Source organism: Macaca nemestrina, chromosome 2 (genome assembly GCF_043159975.1).
Source record: "Macaca nemestrina isolate mMacNem1 chromosome 2, mMacNem.hap1, whole genome shotgun sequence".
NCBI lineage: Eukaryota > Metazoa > Chordata > Mammalia > Primates > Cercopithecidae > Macaca > Macaca nemestrina.
The window spans coordinates 23,686,726-23,711,398 of NC_092126.1; the positions used below are offsets into that span (position 1 = coordinate 23,686,726).

General features: G+C 37.5%; 1 protein-coding gene across 16 annotated transcripts in view; it reads left to right on the top strand.

The window, feature by feature from the left end:
• Positions 1–24,673, top strand: part of LOC105488927 (thyroid hormone receptor beta) — a 381,615-nt gene that overhangs the window by 128,412 nt on the left and 228,530 nt on the right. Inside the window, exon 1 of one of the 16 annotated variants that reach the window (XM_011753442.3) lies at positions 8,214–8,527. The exons of 14 other annotated variants lie outside the window; for them this stretch is intronic. The gene's annotated coding sequence lies outside the window, so the exon portion shown is untranslated. Of the gene's footprint in view, positions 1–8,213; positions 8,528–24,673 lie in introns of those variants that run through there. One more of the 16 variants, XM_071090817.1, reaches the window with a different exon arrangement.

Genomic DNA, 24,673 nt, shown 5'->3' on the forward strand with positions numbered 1-24,673 from the left:
GGTCTGAAAACCTGATGTTTATTGTTATTCCCAGCCACTGCATCTGTTTTCACAGAGGACTCGTCGAGGTCTGTGTGGCCTATGATAGTGTCACCCCAGCAAGTGTGGGAAGAGTAGTTACCTTTGTGAACTTGTTCAGGCAGCCAGAAGTCATGGCTGGCCTCCAAGATGTCAGCTGAGGACCTGGAGTATCTGCATGTTTGGGAAGTCATATAACAGAAAAATCTACATGGCACTGAAATGTCCACTGCCTTTCAGAAAGGATCAGACCGGGGTTAAAGGGCCTGTGTTGACTTCAGGTTGCATACACCTTCTTTATTTTCAGTGTGTTTGCACATACATTATCTCTCCAGATCGTGAGAAAAGAGCAGCCAGAGGCTCTTTCAGTTTATGAGAGCCAGTAACTCTCACCAAAGAGCTTTGTTTGAAAATTAACAATCTAGACTTTGGTCTTGGTTGGGGTTTTCTAACTGTTTTTTTATGTCACAGAACCCTCTTTCCAGATGAAATCTTAATCTGACTCCCAATATGTAAAACAGAGGAATGCAGAGGGTTTTAATTCACATTCGCTGGGGGATTCCAGTCTTGCCCCCTTAGGCCGATCTCTTTCTATGTTCCTAGGCCCCTCAGCCCCTTGAGGCTCCATGGAGCGTAGTCTAAAAACCATGACAAAAACAGGCTTTGTGGAATGTCTGTTGGCCCACAACGTTCTCTCTTTTGATATTCTATATTGCCTCTGATAGGTATTCTGAACTCTGCCACATTTTTCAGAAGTCTTTGTTTTTTATGGCGATAGACTAAGCATCCTGGCGCAGTAGGGAAGCATTCCAGTCTTGACTCCAGCTCTATGTACTGTGTGACATTGAGCATGCCATTTAATTTCCTGGACGTTGGACTTTCCTGTCTATAAAATGGGTATGGTTAGACAAGCATGGAAAACATCTGAAGATCTTTGACTAGAAGATCTATGTGAATGGGATTGACTGAAACAAGCTGTTGATCTCTGACTCATCCCTATATAAAGGAACAGCCCTGGATTACTTCAGGGCCACCTTCTCTAGTCCACTTGATGGTAACCAGAGTAGAATGATTAAAACTTGAGCATGTCAAAGTGTGCAGAAGAAATGTCTCTGACTGATTTTCTCATAAGGGATCTCCATATTGTGCACGCCTATACACGTAAGGCATCCTCTCCAGGACATGGTGATAGATATATGTTTCAATTAACATCATAGATACTTAATTTGATGGCCTATAAAGAACACTGGGGTAGGGGTCAAAGGATCCTGTGTTGTACTGGAGCTAGATGTACTGGCTTAAGAGAGCCAGTTTTGTACATCTCATCCTAATGCTGCATGTGGTCACATCGTGTTGGTAGCTTGAAATTCACTGTAGTAGAATTACTATCACCTGAAAATCAGCAAATACTATAAATTGGGGCTTTGGGAGGAGAAGCACACCATTGTAGAAGGACTTGAATTATACACCCAGTACTCCTACTACTAAATATTTTAAACCTCAATGTTCTCATGTATTAAATATGGAAGACAATACCTGCTCCATCTATCTCACAGATTTGTCATGGAAGTTCAAATATGTGTGAAGGAACCAAAGCTAAACAGATGCCACTGGAAGTGGCAGCATTATAATTTCCAGTGTTATTGGGGGCATAGAGAAAGAACAAGAGGATCAAGCATGAACTGACCCTATTTTCCCTCAAGAAACAGAATAAGTGCCACTCAGATCTTATAAACACAGAATTGTATATACTTTTAAAGAATCATAAATATCAAATGTAGGTTGAACTACCTTGAAATGTATTTAGAGCCATTCTTTAAAATGAAACCATAGACTGATATAAGAAAATGCCTTCAACGCCTCCAAGGGTTGGGACCACTGAATATAGGAATCCATCAAGCACCAGTTTCCAAAGTGTCCTGCTTCCAGCCCTGGAGATGCTTCTGCTGATATTCTATGACAACACGCATGAGGAGCTGGAACTGCATTTCTCATTCATGAAGGGGCTAGAAGCTAGACCGTCTTTGACATTATGGCCAACACTCACCCACACTAGAATCTGGGTGGAATGGTGACCATGATTAATTCTAACACTGCTGGCATTTCTACAGAGGCGTTTAGATGAAATCTAAAGGAAACTTCCTAAATAATGTGGTTTACAGGTAAATGGTTATTATTAATAAGATAAATACGTAAAATCTTCATCAAGTATACTTCAAGGAATGTGATATTCTTTACCTGAAGACATGGTAGGAATCATGTCTGAAACATAATGTTATGTTTAATAGTTGTATTTTCAATTATAACCTTTCTCTTTTATGTGGACCTATGCTCTGGATGAGGTTACCTAGGTTCTAGGGTTCTTGGGTAAAAATATCTTCATGAGCGTTGCAAAGGACAAACCTATACCTTTCTGGGAGGAGTGCTTTAATATTAAGCTAAGTTTGTCAGTTTGGATGTCTGCCTAATGTAGATAGGTGTTCTAACCGCTCTATTGCTCAGAAATACACTAGACAGGTTAAGAGAATGTATTTAGGAATCAGAACTGTCTTGGAGATCCAGCTCTGTTGCCTACTGGTTTCCTGACTTGGTGCAAGTTTCTTATTCTCCTCAAACCTCTGTTTCTTCATCCATAAAATGGGGCAAATGATAGTTTCCCTTTTCTACAGCTCTTTTGAAAATTACATGCAAACAGAGCTTAATTAATGTTAGGCTATTAACCTCTTTAAAGAATGAGTCAAAGGGTGATTTGGCCTAAATTCAAATGACGACTTCAGTTGGGATCTTGACCAGCAATGCCACTGTAGTGAAGCTGGAGCCAGAGTAGCCAAAGCTAAAATCAAACAATCTCCTAGCTTGGGGAGCCCTTGTGCCCATCTGAATTTGTCAGAAGTAAAGCCAGCATTGATAAGTGAGTAGTGATATACTGCCTGAAGTGTGGCATTGTGCCTGGTGTGATCCCCCAGCATTCCCTATTATTATCCATTTTCGTTTAGAATACTCTCCCCAGACTAGTGAGGGTCACTACTAGAAAATGTTCTGGAATAGTGGAGCATTGATCCTCCCAGGAAGTCACCCCGTAGATGATTAGCTCTGTGGAGTGCTATATTTGATACTGAAGAACATTCTCCTCCTGCTTCTTTGTGCACACTCATGTGCGCACCTCATACACACCCTGCCATGATCATCTTGACACAATACCACAGTAAAGCCAGTGACAGAGGGGCACTAAGAGGACCTCACGGTGCTGTGAAGTAAGGGAGTATGCCAGAAAGAAAAGCCACCCATCTATTTTTTTCAAAATAAAGATTTCAGGGCAGTGACATACCATGGCAGGATGATGAGAATGGTCTGTCCAAGGCACTGCAGACAATGAAGGGGACAAGTTATCTGAAAATGACTTTACAACAATGATAAAATGGACAAAAATGTCAGCTGACTTTTTATTATTATCATGCCTCATTCTAAGCAGTCTCAGTCGTAAAATATCCCCCTAAAAAATAAAATGTGTTGTGTTGATTTAAGTTCTAAACAACTGCTGCAGTTACTGTCGAATTTTAGTAACATATATTTCATCTCCAAACGAGCACCTTTCAATAAACATAAATTTACATGAAAGTGAGTTTGGAGGACTCCTAGTTACGTAGTCAGCCCTAACACCTGGGATTTGGCTCCACACATTAGTTTCCAGAATTAGTTCCTAAAACTTTGCAATGCTATTCAGTACTTTTGGTACAGGTTGTGTCTTTAACCCTTGGGCTACTACATATTGGGCATTTAAATAGTTTCCAAATAAATGATTATAGCCAATGATTGTGCAGTCAAAGAAATACATCTTCAGTTCATTCAGTTTTGTCACATTGTGTGACAACCCAGAATATTCATTTGTGTTTTAAATTTACAACAGTGAAACAGTGTTTACTGGTGGTGAAGTGTTTTTCTTTGTGATTGTTGTTGAAAAAGTTTTCTTCAAGGGAGGAGAGGAGTGTTAAAAAAAAAAAAATAGCCCAGTATAGGGGAAAAACAGTGCTGCAGCGTGATATTTAGACCAATGAATAGACTTCTATCATATGCCATCGTACAATTGAAGTTGTTTATATTATTTTCTACTCATGTTTTCTTTCTATAGTCATTCCCAAAATGTAGAATTCCTTGTTGTGAAGGCAATGTGTACAATGATACGCACTTTGCAGCCAATATAGACATGAGTTCAGACATCAGCTCTGCAACTCACAAGCTGAGGGCTTGGGATGTGTTGTTAAATCTTAATTTCCTGTTTTGCAAAATGAGAGTCAAACCTCCTGGCAGACTTGTGATAACTAAATTCAATGTAGCATGAAAAGTATGTTCCATATGTTTCACATAGTAGATATGATGTTAATTTCCCCCTCTGTCTCCACCTTTTTACTTCTCTTTCCTGCACTGACATTTATTTATGTCTTCCAATGCAAACAAATAAGATGTCTTTATAGAATTATGATGAGTTCTCAGGGGGCTGACGAGGGAGGATTGCTTGAGGCCAGGAGTTTGAGTCCAGCCTGGGCAACATAGTGAGACCGCATCTCAAAAAAATTAAATAATAAATAATTTTAAAAGAATTACAATGAATTGAAAGTAACTTCTACATATTTACAACTCATCTGTGCAACAACAAATATATGATCACTGTTTATAACCTGATCTCTCCCCTCTGAATCTTTATAGACTCCACTTAAATGCAAGGGTTTAATGAGAAAATTTCTGAGCTATGGTCCTGGTCTACAATGCTGAGTAAATCTTGCCTAGATGAATGACATCATTATAACATATTCAAAGTGGGAAGAGGAATTTCTTGGACATTGTAAGTTTTGGTGTACATAAATTTCCTATTCTTCCTGGCCATTGCCAGGACAACAGAATCATCAAGGTAAGCATCAGCAGTGTGTTGATTCATGGCCTTCATTGGCTTCTGTGGTAAAGGACACACATACTTAGAGGAAAGAAAATGCAACATAATTAGGCTAAAACAGACCATTTTATTCTGCAGTTAGTTCAACTGATGCTAGTTGTCGTACCCAAAAGAGCATTTTCAACATTTCTTCAGCCTTTCCGTCTCCTCTTTCTATGAAGTTTTAGCATCTTGCCTAGTCTTCTTTGGTTTGTATCTAACATTAATTTTCTAGTACCTCATGTCTTATTAGTGGTACACTAATGTCTTATTAATGGTACATTGTATTAGATACAGAAGAATCTTCTCCTCCTGTTCCTTGGTGCACACTCTTGTGCATACTGCACACACGTCCTGCCATGGTCATCTTGACACAATACTGCAGTAAAGCCAGGGGCACAAAGAGGACCCCAGGGGTGCTGAGTATTCCAGAAAGAAAAGTCATCCGTATATTTTTTTCAAAATAAAGGTTTCAGGGCAGTGGCATACCAAGGGCAGAATGTAATTCTTTTAGTTACCTTACAGGAGTTGTATAAGGATTAAATTGGATAAGATAAGAGGAAAGATTTTATAAATCATAAAACAGTTACATATGTTAAGTAGTATTGTTATCTTGTATCTGGGATTAGTAAACTATGATCCATACACCAACTCTGGCTCTCCCCCTGTTATTGTGCTAACCTAGGAGCTATTCTAGTCCCTTTAAGGATTTGGGCTTAAAGTAAATCTTGTGTTTATCTCTCCCTCCTTGAATTGAGCCCCAGGCTTAGGCTTCTCATCACAATGTTATTTCAACATTTGGCCCCATGGCAATCACAGTTTACCCGTTTCTCACCACTCACTCTTTGTGTTTTAGTTCATTGTACCCTTTAGAGATGTCCTGCAAGCCCATCAGTACTGTAAACATTTCTTGTTGTAATTTACTTGTATTGCTGTGAGAAGTGCTTTAGAGTATCCAGGCTAACTGACAAAAACGGAAATTTTCAAAGCATGTTACAACAGTGCATGTAACAACAAAGCATGTTACAACAGTGCATGTAACATGCTTTGAAAATTTCCATTTTTGGAAACAGGAACTCAAGCAACTTTTCTACTGTCTGTCAGCTCTAGATGGTGTAGAAGGACTTGAACCTGGTCAAACAGCCCAGAACCCAAAAGCTAGCTTACTAGACTGCACAGTAACCCAATATATCAAGTCTGAATGTTGGGATGTATCCTTTGAGGAAATAAGCCTAAGGAATTGTTATTTCATGTCCCTGCTAATCCCAGTGTGGTTGATAAAGACCATAGGGTTTGCTACCCTGGCTGTAATTTCTAAACCATAGAGAAGTTAATCTTTGATACATAAAAGCGTTTTTACCATCCCTTACTCTAAATTGACTGAACGTTTAACCACCACTCTGACTTTGAAGGCTTCCCCGATCTCTTGCCATATGCAAATGCACAAGCCATCTTCAGTGTATTCATTGAGCTCTGTCCCTACTTCTAATTGCTGTGAAACATCTCCATATCCTACTTCCAGCCTATGCCGAAAGTTCTTTGAAGGTAGTAACTCTGATCATTTGTGTACCAGATCAGTCCCTGCCATACAACTAGTGTTTAGTACACATTTATTGAAGGAATTATGAATGTGTCATTAGTTTTTCAAATGTTGATTAGCATTATTTAAAACTGAGAGGCTGTGGTATAGTCACAAAAAAAAATTGATCTGAAATCAGAAAACCTAATAAACAGCAGTACAAATAACTTGACTTCTAGGAAGGGCATGGTGGCTCACACCTATAATCTCAGCACTTTGGGAGGCCGAGGTGGGTGGGTGGATCATGAGGTCGGGAGATCAAGACCCTCCTGGCCAACATGGTGAAACCTCATCTCTACTAAAAATATGAAAGTTAGCCTGGTATGGTGGCACGTGCCTGTAATCCCAGCTTCTCGGGAGGCTGAGGCAGGAGAATTGCTTGAACCTGGGAGGCTGAGGCTGCAGTGAGCCAAGATGGTGCCACTGTACTCCAGCCTGGTAACAGAGAGAGACTCTGTCTCAAAAAAAAAAAAAAAAAAAAAAAAAAAAAAAAAAAAGTGAGAGTCTGTGGGCTGTGGTATAGTTACAGAAAAAAATGGATTTGAAATCAGAAAACCTGATGAATAGCAGTTCAAATACCTTGACTTCTGGATCCTTAAAATGATCAGAGTACACGTGCTTCCAGGAAGTAGAGAGACTGATATGTTGATGGGCAAAGACATGAGTGGAGAGAGCAATCAGCAGTGGTTAGGACTTGGCCCCTCACTCCCACCATCACTACCACCTGGTCATGACTGACCCCAAGCATGGGGGTAACGATGAAGTAGAAGAGGACTTCTGGTTAGGAATCACCCCTTTCTAGTCTAGGATTGGCACTTCTCTCCATGTCCCCAGAAGGCAAGATAATGGCTACAATTAGGATAAGTAGAGAATGCTCTTTATATAGAAATAGTGTCAGCTCTGATTTAACGATGGTTGATAGGTATAAGTACCATAGACATGTGTGTATACTCTACTGCCAGAAACTGGAACTGGGTAAGGTAGTAGTGTCAGACATAATTTGCTTTTTAATTTGGAAAAGGCAATAATGCATTTCAATATGCAAATAGTATGTACCTAACCTAACTGATTAATATTGGACATAGCCAAGTAAACAATTCTGACCTTCAAATGCACAGAATTTTAGCCAATAAATTTAGTTGAAGTCAAAATACACCCGATTAGAATATTTTATTTCCTCCTCTTAAGTTTTCCAAATGTGACAGAAGTTACTTGAATTTTCTTTTACATTGCTTTGCCAATAGTTTGAGGTTATTGATGGGAGAAATATAAACTAAATGAATTAGTATTTCTCATGAGCTTCTAGAAGCCATTATAAAATAAGTAGTCAATAAGGAAGGAAATATAAGGCATAAGAATTATAAGGTATCCTATTTGATGAGACTTCCATAAAGTAATTGTACCATGCAGTTTTTAAACTTTTGAAGTTTAAACTCTTAAAAATAAAATTAAGGTTTCTAAGAAAATCAAATTAATTTTTTTCTAGCTGATAAAGATTATCCATACGGCATTTGACTGCTGCTGTTTATAGTTCTATTTCTTTGTGATTCCCAAAGTGACAATCCAGTTTACAATAATGACCTGGTAATGGATTTGCTCTTTACAAAGCATCTTATCTATGGCCCAAGTTTCTAAAGATTGAACTGCCCGGGGACCTTATAAAGCAGCCATGTTACTAAAGTTGTCTAAGCAGTTCTAGTCTGTTGAAAAGCTTTAGTTTATTTGTTTTTATAAAGTCCAGTGACACAAAGTTGGCTGGAGACTCTGTGGCATGAATCATTTCCTCCCTGCAGTCTGTCAGCTTGCAAACATGGGCAGAGGGAGTGCCTGTTCTGCCCTCTGCCTGTTCCTGCACACTCCCGAGCTTTTGCAAGTTGGTAGGGGGATAAACTTGCTGCAGTGGCGCTCTGTTGGATTAGTATACTCTTGCAAGTAACTGTTGGTGAACAAGGCGGGAAATTATGTTCCTGGATACGAAATGACCAAGCTAATACATGTGGCAGGTAAATGATTTTTGTTATAAACGCAGGGTTTAGAAGTACGGTTTTGAATTAAGCAGTTTACCTCTAATATGCAAGGTATACATAATCCACTTCTGGCATATTCCGTGTATATTTGGAAGTAACATGTAAGTGCATAAGATTTTTGAAAATGGGCTTTCTGATATGAAAAAATCTAGATATTTACACATGGATATATACATGTCTATCAGCTAACATCTTATTGAAAAATTATATAGTGTTTTTGCCTTTCTCTAAAGCAAAACTAAAGCTTTCTAATATTTAAAATATCCTCATTAGGAGTTTTCAAAACCTATTGTTCTCAGTTGTTTGTCCAAAAAATGTTACCTGTAGAGGCTGCTTTCTTTTATTTGTTTATTTTTATCCTTAGTAATTTTTCACATGAGCACTCCCAGGAGCCCTTTCCCTAGAGAACAGTGTAAATCACACCAAATTATTATGTCTTGTTTATACATGGATGGTGAAGCAGAAAGATTTTGGGCTTTGGAATTAGAACTACGTTTGAATTCTGATTTGTTTACTACCTACGTGACACAGAACAAGTTATTTAATCTTTTCAGATCTCAGTTTTCTCATCTGTAAAATGGGGATGACAACACCTATTTCACAGGTTTACTGTAACAATTAGAATTAATTTGTGGAAAGTTATTTTATATCATAGATCCTTACTATTAGCTATTATTACTAAAAATATCAAGTGCCTGACATATAGTAGACATTTAGAAAATGTGATTTTCTTCCATACTTGAACCACTGCATTACTTCACTCAGGTTGGCATAATCGAGTTATCATTCCATTAATATATCAAATGCTTGAGGATACTGATAAGAACTCTTCATTATAACTGATCTATGTTTACATTTTGCTTATGCTCCTCTGATGCCATTTCCAAAGCTATCCCCTATCTCCTGGTTAATTTTTAACCACCATATGCTTTTCAATATTGGTTTGCCATGTAGCCTTAAATGAATAAACGTTTATATTAAGAGTGGCAAGGCCTGTATAACTGAACCCAGTATGTACTTTGTTTCATTAAGACTTGGGTAGAATCCCAATGTTTGCAGTTCAAGACAGTCATTTTGGATACATGGATTGAACCTTGTATTACTTCTCGGACTACATCCATCCTTAGTAATTAAGTGCATAATTTGGGACTCATGTAAGAAATGGAAAATAATCACAAATTGTTTAAGTGTGTTTATATATATTAGAAGAAAGAATATTGCCACATTTTTCTAATTTCTTTCTTCCAAGCATGGAATTTTAGACTTTGCCACGAGCCACATACACAGGCATGATTCGTTTTGGAACTTATAAAATGTATTACTTGAAATTAGTGAACTTAAAATGTCAAGTCACTAATATATTTCTTGTCTTTAAATTGTATGAAGGACATAAGAAACTTGTCTGTCAAACTCATCACAGAGTTGCCAAAAGATGTTTCCTGCTTATATATCTTTTCTTCAGACAATCTTCAAAAAGTGTTTGAAAAATTTTGTTTTTATCTAGAGAAAATGTTTTAATCTTCTATTCCTTGAACTTCGCTTTTTGATTTAGCCAAACACCATACAAATGAATGTTATGGACTAAGCACTTTGACCCACTGAAAGCTCAGGCCCGAGTAGATTGCTTAATATTTACCAAGTTCCCCTGAGGCTTTAGGCACAATTAGCTAGCTCAGGCACCCTGTGTTTGGCATGAGTTGAATTCTATCTGATTTATTCTTGGATGAGGGAGTATTTGAAACATTAAAAACGGTTAATGAGCTTTCTGCAGAAGCCTTTAAGAGTCCTGGGGACGTGTTTGCAGTGGTAATTTCCTACAGTGTCTTTGGACTCTTAAATTCCTGCAGTTGGCTCTCATTGGATGAAATTTCTTAGGCAACTTAAGATCTAAATTGGACCTTGACTTATTTACCCCCAAGGAAATATGATTTGCTAAGCCTTGATTTATTTCCCATGACCATAATACTTCAGAAGATCCATCTCCTCTACAAATGATCATCCAAAAAAATGGTATCAACTGCTCTAAAAATTAAGAATTACCCTAACCACAGGAAACAAAAATAGTCAACTTTGGAGTTTTCCCTTCATTTTCCCAGCAGCTCCCAGTAATTGTCCTAGTCCCAGCTGCACCCAATATTGATCCACTTCTAGATTCCAATTGTCACATGTATCATTTTCTAAGTAAGGCCCAAAGTGTTAACAACAAGATGGGTCACAAATGTTATTATACATGTCTTGATGTCCTTGGTTTACATCCGTCTAACAATTTCTCGTTTGTGATCTTGGGCAAACATAATGTCTCCAAACTTCATACCCAATATTTGTTAAAGCAGGATAATGATAGCATCTATCTCTTATGGTTGTTGTGAGGATTAAATTCATTAATTTGTTCATTCTAAAAATGTTCATCAAGTGCCAGATAAGTGTCTGGCCTTGCTTTAGGCACTGGAGACACTATAATGAACAAAACAGAAGAAAATCTCTGCCTTCATGAAGCTTACAGTCCAGTGGATGAGAGTCCGTTTAAAACATCAATAAGTACAATGTTGGATATTAGAAGGTGATAAGTTCTATGGAGAGAAAAAAGAAGAAAGGGAATGTAGGAATGGGGAAATGCAAGTTTAAACAGCTTGGTATGAGAAACCCTCACTGAGAAGGTGACAGGAATGATGCTTATGCATATCTAGGGGAAGAACATTTCTTATGAAGGGGGGCAGCTTGTGCAGAGGCTTCGTGTTGGAGGAATAGAAGGTTCATTAGGCTAGATGGAATGGATTAAGAGAGGGGAAGAGGAGTAGGAGGTGGAGTCAGAGAGATAATGAGTAGGGAAGGGGGTGGATAGTTGGTAGACATACAGCTTTGCAGACTGTGAAAGGGACTTCGCCTATTGCACTGAGTAAAATGGGAGCCACTGAGGGGTTCTGAGGAGGTGAAAGCAAGATCTGACGTCTGTTTTAAAAGACTCAGTGTGGCTATTATATTGAGAATAAATGAGATATAATATGTAAGGTGTTTATCACAGTGCTTGGCCCATCGTAAGCATTCAGTAATTGATAATTGCTATTATTATTGGTGGTAAAAGTAACATCATCAATGTTACTATTAGTATTTATTTTGATGTTGATACTGACTCTCTTTTATTCTTGCTTTATGAAGTGAAAGCAAGGATATGGGCAAGTGGTATTGGGTGGTGGGCCTGCTATCATCTGCCCATAAGTTAAATCGGCAGAAGGGGCTGATGCCAGCAAATTCAACATGTGGTGTATTTCACTCAACACATCATTGGCTGTATAATATAAGCCCCCAGTGACTTTACCACCCAGCTTAACATCATTAGAGACCCTCACTGTTTATTAGCTCTGGCAAACAAATCCATACATAAGGAGCCACTGGTGGTGAAGAAACCAGATGGGAAATTTTCTTCTGGCCATATTTTTCTTTCATACCTTTATTTCTTGTTCTAGTTTTTCTTCTTGGATCTCCTTTCTTTGGCTTTCCTTAATCACAGCATGGTGCTCAGGCAGTGGGTAGAATTCATGACAATAGTACCCTGCTCTTATAGACTATCTATCTTCCCAGAATTTCAAAATGCCTCCTGCCCCCTCTTTTTGGGACACATCCTCTTGTTCTGTTGGCATATTTAGGCATTGCATAGAACAAAATGAGGCACAGATTATTTATTCTCCAAGACTTCACAATCTCTATTTTGGGCTGTGTATTATGTATATCGACAGAAACAATATGGTGACTCTTTTTTAAGCTAGATGGTTATGCAATGATGATGGTGTGTTTTTCCAAAGCAGCAGTAGTGATGGCATTTATAATAATCAGACTTAGAGTTATGAATTTCCAAGTGCATAACCATAAATATATTGAGTATCCCATATCCCTTTACAAGCATATGCTCATGCATGTGCAGGCACACATGACCAGCAGATGTGGTTTATTTTGTTCACACAGTTTTTTCAAAAACCTGAATTTGTTGTCAACAGTTATTATAAAAATCTGGGTTTTAAGGATCTTCTTCAAAAATCAGGACACTTGGCATTCGTCTGCCCAAATTTCTCCATAGCAACCATCAGCTGGAGCTATAGGAGCCGACCCAGTGGTTTTCAGCCTTGGCTGCACAATAGAATCACGTGACGTGGTGTTTCAAAAATACTGATGTTCGAGCCCCACCACAGACAATTAAGCACCATTTTCAACAACAGCAATAGCAGCAAATGTTTAGTGAGTGCATATTTTGTGCAAGAAACTGCCACTCTGTAAAGAGAGCTGATATATAAAACATATTCATGTTGGGGACATATGATGTGTATGAAAATGATAAGCAACTATACCAGATATAGAATATGCTTAGTACCAAGTGAACTATATAAAACAGTGGTTCTTAAATTTTGCTGCATAATAGAACTACCTGCGGAGCTTTGAAAACTTTTGATGCCCAGGTTGCACCCAGATCAGTTAAATTGGAATTGGGAGGAAGAAAAGGTGCTCAGGCATTAGCGTTTTTAAAAAGTTCTTCATGAACAGTAATGTATCGGTAAAAAGCAGTTATCCATGGGATTCCAGCGTGCAGGAATGTTTGAGAAGCTGGATAGAGAGCAGGGCTTCAAAAACTTTAATGTGAATATGCATCTCCTGGAGATCTTCTTAAAATGCAGCTTTTTACAGAAGGTCTGGGAATGAACCTGAGGTTCTGCATTTCTAACAAGCTCCCAGGTGATGCTGATGCTGCTGGTCTACTGAACACACCTGGAGACAAGGGTGTAGCAAATAGACTTTGCTACATTTTAGCTCTGTGAAGCTTAGTAGCTAATTTCAATGGGCCTTAGTGTTCTTGGCTTAAAAATCAGTGTAACAATTCCCACCCTTGGAGTGCTGTTAGGGTTAAATGCAATAATAAACATGTGTAAAGCACCTGGCACAGCAGATAATCAATAAGTGTTACTATTATCACTGGAATTTAGAAAAGAAAGGCATAATCTACGAAGGCATAAAGGGGATTACCGGAGCATGTCTTTAGGGGTCTTTGAAATAAGGCCTTGGATTAGTAGAAAGAATGGCCAGCTCTGGTGTTCTTTGTAATGAGTGGTTGAGTTTCACAGTTAATCCTCAAAATATGTACTTTTAGTTTTAATTTGCTTTCTGCCTTTATGCAAAACTGCTGCCAAATAACAAGTTTTTTTTAATGGAAAAATTTTAAGCATACTTTCTCTGCTCCTGCCACTCTCTGGTAGAGGCACCAGCAAGCTATAAAGTGGCCAGAAGTGGGTAGCAGAAACAATGGACAGATAGAGCCAAAGTCATGCTGAGGACCATGGCTGTTCCCATTCACATAGGCAAAGAATACAACTCAACTGAAAATGTGTTTTTAAAAATAAAATACTTATAGTTTTGAATCATGGCAATATTTCCAGTGACAGAAGTGAGGAAAGTAGAATAAAAGATTGTAGAAAAGTCTTGAGTTATTAAACTAATGAGAAAATTGTCTAGTTTTCTACTATTCGAAGTCACAAATTCTTTGGCATTCTCCCATCAAGAGATAAAGGTCTATATCCCCTTCCCTTGAATTTGGGCAGGCTTGTGACCTCACTGACCGAGAGAATACAGCAGAAGAGACACTAAGCGACTTCTGTGGCTAGACCATTAAAGGCCATGCAGCCTCCTCCCTGTCTCTGGAACACCTGCTTTTGGAGCCTGAGTCACCATCTAAAAATTCCAACTACCCTGAAGCTGCCATGCTGGAGAGGCCACATCTAGGAACTCTGGGAGATAATCCCAGCTCAGCTCTCAGCTCAGCCTTCCTGTCATCCTTGCCAAGGAGTCATGCAAGTGGATGAAGCCACTTTGTACTTCCAGACCAGCCCAGCCACCAGCTGAACTTCACTGAGTATCCTCAATTAATACCATGTGAAGGCAGAAGAACCACCTAGCGAAGCCCTGCTTGAATTCTGGGCCCACAAAATTATCAGATGTAATAAAAGTGGTTGCTGTTTTAAGCCACTAAATTTTGGGGTGACATGGTGCTGCTTCACAGCAAAAGATACCTGGAACAGAAGGTTTCATTTTAGTTTTGGTATAAGAGTCACATTCATTCTTCCCATTGAGGAAAATTAAATTTTATTTGTGTGTATCAAGGAAGTTGGGAGAGCATAAAGAACATTCAGGACTCAAGAGAGCTAAGTTCTTTTATTGATGTCATTTATTCCTAAATTAATGTGTATGATAATCTGACCTCGGTAAAGTATTAAGGGAATATTTTGATAGTGGATTGACTGGTTCAGTGGTTTCTGATGTTCTTATGGAAAAATAACCATGTGAGAATTGACAGGAAAATTACAGTGGAAAGGAGACAAAGAGGAGAGCCCAGTCTTACACAAATGTTAAAATACATTAAATCAAGGGGAACTACCACAAATTCATACCAACACACAAATAGGCAGACAAATGAACAAAAGATAATAGGGACTGGAAAATTCAGATGTAAATATTTATGAGAATTTGGTATATGATAAAGATGATATTCAGAATAATGAGAAAAGGATGCATTATTCTTTAATTAATGTTGGGTCATTGGGCTATTTGGGAAAAATAACAAAGCTGAATACACAGCTACTACTTATGCCAAAATAAATTCCAAATGAATCAAAGACTCCAACATAAAAACAAACCATTAAAGTACCAGACAAGTTTTTAAAAATAACTCTGGAGTGCATAAGGCCTTTCTAAGCAAGACACAAAACCCAAAAGCTATAAAATAAACGAAAGATAGGTTATGTTTGGCTATATAACATTTCTTTATGGCAAAAAAATGATGCCATCAACCAAGTCAAATAAATATGCTGGAAAGTATATTGGTAACACAAATGACAAAGGCTCATTTAATTACTATATATAGCACTCTTATGAATTAGTAAGAAAAACAATATCTAATAGTAAAGTGTGCAAAGCATTTATTAATTTATTCATCAAATATTTATTAAACATCTACCAGGAACCAGTCACTGTTCTCTGGGCTAAGGATATAGCAGTGAATAAAATGAATTTCCTAATTCCATGGAGCTTCCATTCTAGTCAACAGACATAAATAATAAAAAATAAACAATCAAGTACATACTATTTCAGGCAGTGATAAACATGCAAGGGAAACTAATGCAAGGCAAGGGAATACAGAATGACAGGGGAGTGGTTGCTAAAGACAAAGTTTTCAGAAAAACAAAATGACGGAAGTGTATGAAAAGACGCACATTGTTAAAATACATACCTTCCACCAGTACCGCATAGTTTATAATCCCAAAGAACATCATACAATCTAAAAGTCTGTCACTAGGGAAATGCTTTAATAAATTATAAATGGAATAAGAACAATGGAATACTGTGTAACCCCCTCAGGAGTGGACAGTAAATTCGAATATATTGATATGAAAAGAGTTCAAATTACGGGCCAAACAAAATGAGAAAGAGTTATAATATGAACAGTCTTCTATGAAAAAAAGGATACGCAGGTATACATGTATGTGTATGCCAGGAACATTTCTGGGAAGATATATAAGGTTTTAATGAGGGTCACAAACTCTAGGGAGACTCATTTTTCATGATTATGCTCTTTTGAACGTTTTGAATTTTTTTAACCACATAATGTTTTATTTCTAGTCAAATAATAATAGTTTGTTTGGTATTTTTTTTGAAGAGACAAAGATTCCAGTCCTGGCACAAGATTAAGACTGAGAAAGTCACTTTACATTTCTGCTCAACTCCTTGCTTTTCCCAATTGTGAAAAGAGGAATTTGAATGAGATTATCTCTAGACATCCCTTGAAGCTCTGAGATTTTCAGCCTAAAATATTGGTGTTCATTTTGGGGGACAAAAAAAACCCCATAAAACCAACAAAATTGAGTCAAGGATACTACCTCATTTTATTTCAATCTTCAGGTCAGGTGCCTCACTATAAATAAGAACCTTTACATCTTTAGCTAAATTATTGGCAATAGGTCACCAAGAATCATGGCTAGGTGCTAAAAATTTTTAAGTATACGTCTCTATATATTGCCAAAGAGCAATTTATTCTATGTCTTTACCTTCCTATAACCCATATCCCCTGAAGAAAGTTTTCATGACTGGCAATCAGAGACCATCTTTGGTGTAAGGGGGTCTGACAGGAGGGTGGGAGAAGGAAAGCCTCGGTTCCTTTGTGTTTGTTCCTTCTTTTTTGCGTGTTCAACTGGCCTCTCTCTTGTATGGCCAGGGAGGAATCCCAGTGTAGAGAAAATGGTTTTCACCATCATGTCTGACTTGGCACTACTAGTGACTTTTTTAGTACCAAGAATTGAGGTGCTGCTGTAACAAATACCTGAAAACATGGAAGTGGCTTTGGAACTGAGCAAGGGGTGGAGGCTGGAAGAGTTTTGAGGTGTGTGCTAGAATTAGAGACTTTAAGGGCAGTTCTAGTGGGGTCTTAGCAAAGCCAGGATAGAATGGGATCATATCAGCAAAGACATTGCCAGTTGGAACTAAGGGAGACAGACAAAGCAGGACAGAATGAAAGAAGCCTGTTGGATTTCTTAGACTTGACTGGCCTGGACCATAGAACTATTTGGCTGTAAGCATGTACTAATCTTAAGAAAAGGGGAGAAGAGCCTGCAAAGACAGTTCAGAGATCATCAGGGCCACCATCTCAGTTTCAACAGGCCAGACAGCCTTTCACCAAAGTCTCGGGTCTAGGACTGTCCTGTGGAAGCTTTTGAGGCTGTTCAGGACCACCTGGAGCTTTGGGATCTGTACCTCCACCACTCTAGTGGACCTGAAGGGCAGAGCATCAAACCAAAGAGGATTATTCTCAATCCTAAAGTATGATTAAATGTGTCTTGCTAGATTTCGACTTGCTCGAGATCCTTCACCCTCTCCTTTTTTCCTGTTTCTCCTGTTTGGAATGGGAATGTCTATGCTGTGTCTTTCTCACCATTGAATTTTAGAAGCACATAATTTGTCTGGTTTCACAGGTTCACAGCTGGAGAAGAATTCTGCCTCAGGATGAATCATACCTCAAGTCTCACTCATATCTGATTTAGATGATATTTAGATGAGACTCTGGACTTTAGAGTTGAAAATGAGTTAAGACTTGGGGAACCATTGGAATAGAATGAATGTATTTTTCAGATAGCTAATGTTTAGGAGTTTCCATGATAAGCTAGACTCAGATATACAAGTACTAAGATTATAGAAACTCCTCCAGACCCACAGATGACTCTACTGTGTGTTTTTACTAATATAAGTATACCTTGTGTACACCCTTTCTCCCTTCAGGTGAATGCACTGAGCCTCACTGCCCATTTGGCCTGACCTCACTGGCCTCTCTCTGGTAGAGCCAGGAAGGAATTCCAGTGTAGCGAAAATGCTTTTTTTATGCTACTAAGTCTCTGTCACCCGCCTTACTGTCTTTTATGTCCTCATTCCTAAGTGTTTCATTGTGTATTTCCTAAGAACAAGGACAGCCTCTTACATAACCACAGCCCAGTTATCAAACCCAGGAAATTCAACATTGATACATACTATTATCTAATTGACATCGTCTGTTCAAATTTTGTCCACTGACCAATCATGTCTTTGGTAAAAATTCTTTTTCCCAATTAGGATCCATTCCAGGATATCATGCTGCATTTGGTTGTCATGTCTCATTAGGCTCCTTTATTCAGAAACAGTTCCTCAGCCTTTCTTTGTGTTTCTTGACCTTGGTATGTTTGGAGGATACAAGCCAATTATTTTGTAGAACGTCTCCAGTGTGTATTTCTGATATTTCCTCAATGTTATGTTCAGGTGATGTGCCTTTGGAAGGAATGCCACATTAATGATCTTGTGTCCTTCTCAGTGCGTCATATCAGGAGTCACATGATGCCACTTTACTCCATTATTGAGGACGTTAGTTTTAATCACTTGGTTAAGGTGCTGTCTGTCAGGTTTTCTCATTGGAAAATTCCTGTTGTCTTCTTTGTAATTAATGTATGTTATGTGAGATTAAATACCTTGAGACCATACAAATGTCTTTTCCTCCTTAAATTTTCACCCTCTAGTTTTAACATCCATTCTACCTTGAGGAAGGGTTTTCCCTTCTCCTCTATTTATTTGTGTGTTTACTCATGTATTTATCTATATCAATGTGGGCTTATGAAGAAATCCACTTTTTTTATCTTGAGTCTTCTGTGAGCTCCTCACTGGAGGGTGGATGCAAAGGAAAGTCTTCACAGCCATGAGGGATTCAAAATCTTGTTTCCAAACCAAGTTCTTTCAATTAACTTAGAAATTTGCTCTTCTTCACTTTTACTCATGAGTTGACATGGTAATCCTTTCTTTGAGAGTGGAAATCCAGACGGAGCCGAAACTCATCCCCTTCTCCCCTTCCATTCGGATTTCCTCCTCTTTCCTTCGGTGTGTACTCTCAGTAGCCCAAGTGTCAGTTCCAAATTCAGTAGCCAATGTCTTGGCCTAAGATTGGCAGACATTCTAAGATGTCGAAAAAGTTTGCTTTCCCAACATAGACAAGAAAACCCAATGGTTAGCTCTTAGTCACTCATTATGTCTTGTGTGTTTTTCCAAAGTAAACATATTTCTGTCCTATTTGCGATAGCATTTGAAGTTCCTTTAACTTTTTTTTAACTTTCATCTTAAGTTCAAGGGTACAAGTTCAGTTTTGTTACATAGGTAAACTTGTGTCATGGGCATTTGTTGTATAGATTATTTCATCACCCAGGTATTAAGCCTAGTACTTATTAGTTATTTTTACTGAGCCTCTCCCTCCTCCTATCCTCCACCCAAAAGGCCCTAGTGTGTGTTGCTCCTCTGTATGTGTCCATGTATTTTCATCATTTAGCTCCTACTTATTAGTGAGAACATGCAGTGTTTGGCTTTCTGTTCCTGTGTTAGTTTGCTAAGGATAATGGCCTCACTGTTCACAATAGCAAAGACATGGAACCAACCTAAATGCCCATCAGTGATAGACTGGATAATGAAAATGTGGTACATATATCCCATGGAACACTATGCAACCTTTAAAATTCTTTATAGAAACATTTAATTGAAATCAGGGCACAAGACTACCATATTATGAATGATGTACTTAGTAAGGTCCATCCTCCTTACTAAGAATTTTTTTTTTAAATTTTAGCAATGCTTAGCAAGGGATTGAGATGACTTGCCCACATCTTAGTATTTAAAATTTGCTATGCATACCTGCTTTATTAAATGTTGCATTATTTAGATTAAGAGATAAAAAACTAACCTATTTTTTAAAATTAAGGGGCTTATTAATACAAAGTTTTATAGGAGTTTTATTTGTTTGCTTCGTTTTGCTTTTTATCATATGGAATCGCCTAATATATAAAGTCAGAGAAGTAAGTGATAAAACAGATTAACCTGCCTTTTTCCTTCCTGCACCTGGCAGTACAACACTGAGCCTTTGGTGGTATCCACACTGACCTGTACAGTTCAGGAAGGTGACAAAGTAACTAGAAACCGCGTGAAAAATGAAGACACTTTATTTGACATGTATGCTGGTGTGCTTGCTAATTCACAGTGAATTTTCTGTGGTCCTAGCTTGAAGAGACAGCCTCATTTCTTTGTGCAGCCTTCATTTCCTTGTCAAATGTCTGCAGAGATTTGTCTGTTGCTCAGTTTTGCTTATAGCCAGCTGGGTGACATGAGTTGCTGTGGAACTGTGGAACTCTGCACCAAGGAATTCATGGCTGTGTGACATTTACACTGACTGTGTGTAGGCTATCTAAACCTTTAGTGTTACTTATGGACTACAGTTTTAAATTATTCTACACATCCCACATGAAAAAAATATACAAGACAAAGAGTGTTTCTGACAAGAGGTTTTTTTTTTTAAGTTGGTTTTTCTTCATGCAAATATACTCGGGGGTAAGAATCCATGTTTCACTTTTACTTTGCATGTGATTCACTCTTGCATTTCAGCCAGCCTGCTCTCCTTGTTGAGTTGCAGTTTAACCCCTGAAGATGTCGTTAAAGAGAAAATGGACAAAATGTTATCCAGATATTTGTCAATGAATGAAAAAAACTAGAGTTTATAAAGAAATACATTATTACATTTTTAAAATAGCTTTGTTTATTGAGCTATCACAGCAATCTCTGCCTATAGTGGGAATTTGAAAAATAAAGAAAAGCATAAAGAAGAAATTGAATATTCATTCTTAATTTCACTAACCAGTGTTTATAGCTCCTCTTAATATTTTGGAGTGTTTCTTCCAAGTCTTTTTCTATGCATATGTAGTATATGTGTATGCTTAAAATATGGTTGAAATTCATATTTTGTGCATATAGTTTTTCATCCTGGTGTTTACATTTAGTGTTTTGTTGTGATGAATTCTTGTGAGTTTGCAAGTTTGAGTTTGAATGGCTGCACAAAGACCTTTTAAAACCAACCACCCTGGTTTAAAATTTGCAGGCTGCTTCTGATTTCATACTGCTAAAACCAATGTTCCTGTAGACATGTGTGAAGGCAAATATTAGACTGCATTTTTGACTTCTGGTCCATTAAGCCCTGTTACATTCCTTGTCATTTTTGACCCTTTCTAGCTAAAGCAATGACCAGTCGCATTCACCTCTCTTCTCTAACCCACAGCCCTATCCTCACAGGGACAGCGTTACTGAACTGGACCATGGGGCTTGGCCTAAAACATGTTTTCCTTTCTTTGGGTGTTGAAGATAAGCCAGAATGGCAACTTGCCCAAAAGTGATCCAAGAACTTTCCGTATGAAAGTTTTGTGTAATAGTACCAACAGAAATGTTTTCAAATAAAAGTTTTATTAAGGTTAAATTTGTTCCTGTGTTAGAAAGATAAGGTTTATTCTCACATGCCTGAACTAGTTCCTTCCAACATGTTTGCTAGCTCTTCTGTTGACACAAAATGTCAATGGCCTGAGAAAGATTTTACACCCTGAAAAGAGAGATAAAGGAAACTCAAGACCATGAGCTTCTTTATCACAGTGATGCACGTAGATGCTCACACCATTCTTCATTGTCAGTTGCAGAACCCTTTGTTCCTCTTTCAGAAAGTGTCTTTGTGTTTCTCAGAATGAGCTGGCTCGCTCTCTCCCATCTGTCGGAAATGCAAGAGAACTTCATGGAAAGCAAGAGTATATAGGGTTCCCTGTAAGGTTAGAGGTGAGTTCCAGGCACTTAGTCCCAGTCACCATCTGCTCTCATGTGTCCTAGTGCTGCAGACATTGTTACAGAGGTGGGACAAGAAGTGTCTGTCCTACAGGTGTTAAGCTTCTTGTTCCCAGCACCTTGGGTGCCTTGGGATGACCTTTTCTCTCCTGTCTCTGCTCCTACTGATTTACTGTGTGACTTTGAGAGTGTTTTTTAAGGACTTGTTCTGGAAAAGAGTATGACAATTTCTAAGGATACATACACTATAAGAAGTTGACATAAATAAGAACAAAAGGTGAGAAGGCAAAGGAAAACAAGGCTAACAGCAAACTGGAGTTTAGGCCAAATTAACAAAATGCATACCACTGTTCATTCAATAACGTTTTATTGAATGCCTAATATTTACCATTGTCTAGAAGACAATGTTTTTCAAACTTCGTTGCAACACATTAATGGCCTTTGAAACCATCTTAGTGAGCACCCATCATTTTTAACGGATTAAGATATGAAGGTGAGAACAGAATATCAGAGGTCATTGCACAAAGTAAGGGTATTATATCTTTATGTAAGTTTCAGATTGATGGGCATGTTTGTGCATTAGGTCATGATATAAAATTTCTGTCTGTGGCCATGGTAAAGAAAGTTTGAAAACTACTGATCTAAGGGTATACACAAATTTAGGGCTGAATTTTTTAGAAGCCAATGGGAAGAGAAGAAACTGATTTGTTGCATGATTTGGGGTGCTGATCTACAACTATACACAGGAAAAAAATTCTGCTATTCTTCACCAAGAAAAAAAAAATGAATAACATACTAAGCAGCATATTTACAGAAAATCCTGAAAACTTAATGCTGTTTCTTTTAGCCTCATCTTTTATACCATTTCATATAGATACTACGCACAGGGTGACAGCACCATGTTGCAATAGATAAGATGTCTGAAATTTACCCTGATGTATGCTGTAGGTCCCGTCACTGTTCCCTGCCACATGTTGGTATTCTTATGAATGCTAAGTACAAAAAAAAGTATTGATATTTCTTAAAGAAATTACCTTAAATAAACATTTTTATTAAAATGAAACGTACACACAGAGATGTACACAAATCATCAGCATACAACTTAATAAATTTTCACAAAACAAATCCACCTACACAATCACTATTTAGATCATGAAATACAATACTGACAAGAAGCAAAAATTCTCTTCATACCCACTTTCAGCCTCTCCCCAAAGGAGAGACTGAACTCCCTGGAGTTCTAAAACCAGAGGTCAATTTTGCCTTGTTTAGAACTGTATATAATGGCCTAATATAGAACATACTTTCTTGTGTCTGGCATATTTTGCTCAATATTGTGTTTGGAAGACTATCTATCATTTCTGACTTGAATTGGACTGTATTACAAATTTTAATCTGTTCTACTATTGATGAACATTTGAATTGTTTTCAGCTTTTGATTATTATGCAAAGAACAGCTATGGACATTTTTGTACAGGTCTTTTGGTGACCATGTGTAAACATTTCTGTTAGGTTTGGGAGTGAAGTTGCTGATTGTTAGGTTTGGGAGTGAAGTTGCTGATTAATAATACATGTGTATTCAGCTTTAGGAGATATTGTAGAACTGTCAAAATGATTATACTTCACCAACAGTGTATGAGAATTCCAGTTTCTTCACATCTTCTCTAATACTAGGTATTGGCAGTATTTTTAATTTTAGCCATTCTGGTGGGTGTGTATAGATATCTCATTGTGTTTTAAATTCACACTCTCCTGATAATGAGGTTGAGCACTTTTTATATGTTTATTTGCATTTGAGTATCTTCTTGTGTGAGAATATCCAAGTCTTTTGGCCATTTTATATTGGGTTACCTTTTTCTTAATGATTTATAGGAGTTCAATATATGTCCTGAATATGATTTCTTTGTCAGTCGTATGTAATACAATTATTGTTTCCCACTTTTCACTCTCATAATGGTGTCTTTTGGTGAACAGAAGTTCCTAATTTTAATATAATCTAATTTCTTACCTTTTCCTTTATTGTCTCCTTTTAACATTTATTGTTTATTTATTTCTTTTTTCCTCTATTGTTAATGCTATTTGTGTCCTGTTTAAGAAAACTTTGTTTACCCCCAAATCATGAATATGTTCCCATATGTTATCTTTCTGAGGATTTCGTATTTCACCTTTTACATTTTACCAGCAACCCACCTGGGATTGATTTTCCTGTATCATGTGAAGTAAGGTACAAAAATATTTTTTACAGTATGGGTATCCAGTTAACCTACCACCATTTATTCAGGACAATGCCCTTTCTCACTACAATGCAATGTCACTTTTAATGATTAATGATGGTATATGTGTTTCTATTTCTGTACTCTCTTTGGAGCTCTTCTGATCTATTTGTCTATCCTGCATCAATAGCACACTGTTTCAATTAATGTAGATTTGTAATACTGTAGCTAGTAGTATTAAGTCCTCTAATATTCTTCTCTTTTAATTTTGCCTTGATTATTCTTGGCTCATTGCTATTTCACATACATCTTAGAATTAGTTTACTAATTTCCACCAGAAAAAAAAAAAAAAAAACCTAAGACTTGTGAGATTTTGATAGGGATTACTGTATATTGAATCTATATACTAATTTAGGGAGAATTGACATCTTTACAATATTGAGGCCCCCAATCTATGATCATATATTGATCTCTTTTGCTTTTTCTCAGTAAAGTTTTGTAGTTTCCCGTTTAGAAGTCTTGGATAGCTTTTAAAAATGCATTTTAAAGTATTTGATATGTTTATGCCAATATAAATGGTGTAAGTGACTGAATTTTATTTTCTAAATGTTTGTTGTTGGTATATAGAATTCCAATTGAGTTTTATATGTTGATCTTATATCCAGTGGCGTGGCTTTATTAACTTATTAGTTTTAATAATTTATCTGGAGGATGTTTTGGTTTT